General features: G+C 39.2%; 1 pseudogene; it reads right to left on the reverse strand.

The window, feature by feature from the left end:
* Positions 1-558: 558 nt before the first annotated feature.
* LOC140525920 (eukaryotic translation initiation factor 3 subunit K pseudogene) lies at positions 559-1,222 on the reverse strand (annotated as a pseudogene).
* Positions 1,223-1,631: the final 409 nt, after the last annotated feature.

The following is a 1,631-nucleotide window of genomic DNA, read 5'->3' on the forward strand; positions in this document are numbered from 1 at the left end:
ATGGGGAATTGATGCTTCTGTGAAATTTATGCTCTTTAAGTTGTCCCTAAGCAACTTACCTTTACAATCAGTGTGTTTTGATTCTATAGAGACTGTATTTTCCTTTAACACTCCTTCCTTTTACATTTATTTGCCCAGATTGTCTTTACTTTCATATATTTGTATTTTCTCTTTTGCTTTTTTGGAGGGACTCATCACCACGGATTTGAGTTGGTATCTTCTGTTCTTAATTTCTTCTGCGAAGATAATAAATTCTGTCATTTGTTCCATTTTAAGTGTTTCAGAATTTTTATTTCTTCTCTTAATCTATTTGAAAACATCCTGCTGTGATTTCATGGTTGCTTGGAAATTCAGTTTCCTACATTTCATAAGGTATTGGTTCAAATTCCTTTGCCTTATAATAAGTATTTAGAGACATTTACAGTAACTTAATTTTTTGGCAGCCATCTTCCCTTCCGTTTTTTTTTTTCAGGAAGTAAAAGGCTTTTGATTTAAGAAGTTGATTGTATATAAGGGGAAAACAAAACAGAGAAAAAAGAAGACCTCAGGCAGAAGGAATTACTGTGAGGAGGACATAATGCTGGAAAAACTCTCAACATCAATCTTTTCCACAGTGTTTTTGGGCTTGTTTTTGGGCTCTTCTTGGCTGCAAATGAAGACCTGTCCTGCCTCATTGGAACTCCAGCGATGTTTGATCATCCATATTTTCAGTTGGTTGTCTGACAGATCTCCCATTATCTTGGCCTGCAGCCAGCAGTCAATACATTGATATGTGATACCCACAATGGGGAAGTTAAGTTTTCAGATGGAGTCTTCAAAGCCTGTGATACCATTAAGGAGAAGGAGATCCATGTTCTCATCTAGGGCAGTCCAGAAAACTTGGAAATGATAGGTCTCCAGCAAGTCTTATAAGTACAGAATCTGCCTGATGGTCTGCTTTTCTTGATGAACCTGGTCAACCATGCACTTTCACAGGGTGATGTCCATGAGGAAAGATTGGTGAGGGCCTTCAGTAGAACCTGGTCTGGTAGAAGGTCTGTTTGAACTGGCATAGCTTGAACATAGCCAAGTTGGCTTTCAGGTCATATGCATTCTCCTTGGCTTGAGTCTCCACAGAGTGCTCCAGGGTGGTCAAGTTCTCAGGCTTGTTCCTGTCAGTGCCCTTGAGCAGCTTCCCCATGTTGGTGAGCATCTGATCAAACAGTGCCATGTCCTCCTCCTTTTTGCAAACAGACACAAATGCCAAGACTAGGTTCAGAGCCACAACAGCTTCCTATCTGTTTTAATAATATCCCTGTTTATCTCTTTTTTCTCTTGTCCCTGTTTATTTCTTTTTTTTTTTATTTTTGGTGACAGTTTTTTTTTTTTATTTTTGGTGTTCTATTGCTCACTTTTTGACTCCTTCCTAGGAGCAGTCCCTCAAAGCTGTTTCACCTCCTCCTATTTTAGGGAATTCATACTCACTTTTTATTGACCTTAGTCCTTATCCCAAGTGTCTTCTCAGATGACAAGATTATTACTGTCTGGTTGCCAGTTCTTTTTCCTTTAGGCATACCTACAAACATGTTGGTGCCAGCCTAGTTAGCTCTGTTATTGAGTTCTCTGGCTAAGTGTTGCCTTGTCCCAGCAGA

Source organism: Notamacropus eugenii, chromosome 1 (assembly GCF_028372415.1).
Source record: "Notamacropus eugenii isolate mMacEug1 chromosome 1, mMacEug1.pri_v2, whole genome shotgun sequence".
Classification (NCBI taxonomy): Eukaryota; Metazoa; Chordata; class Mammalia; order Diprotodontia; family Macropodidae; genus Notamacropus; species Notamacropus eugenii.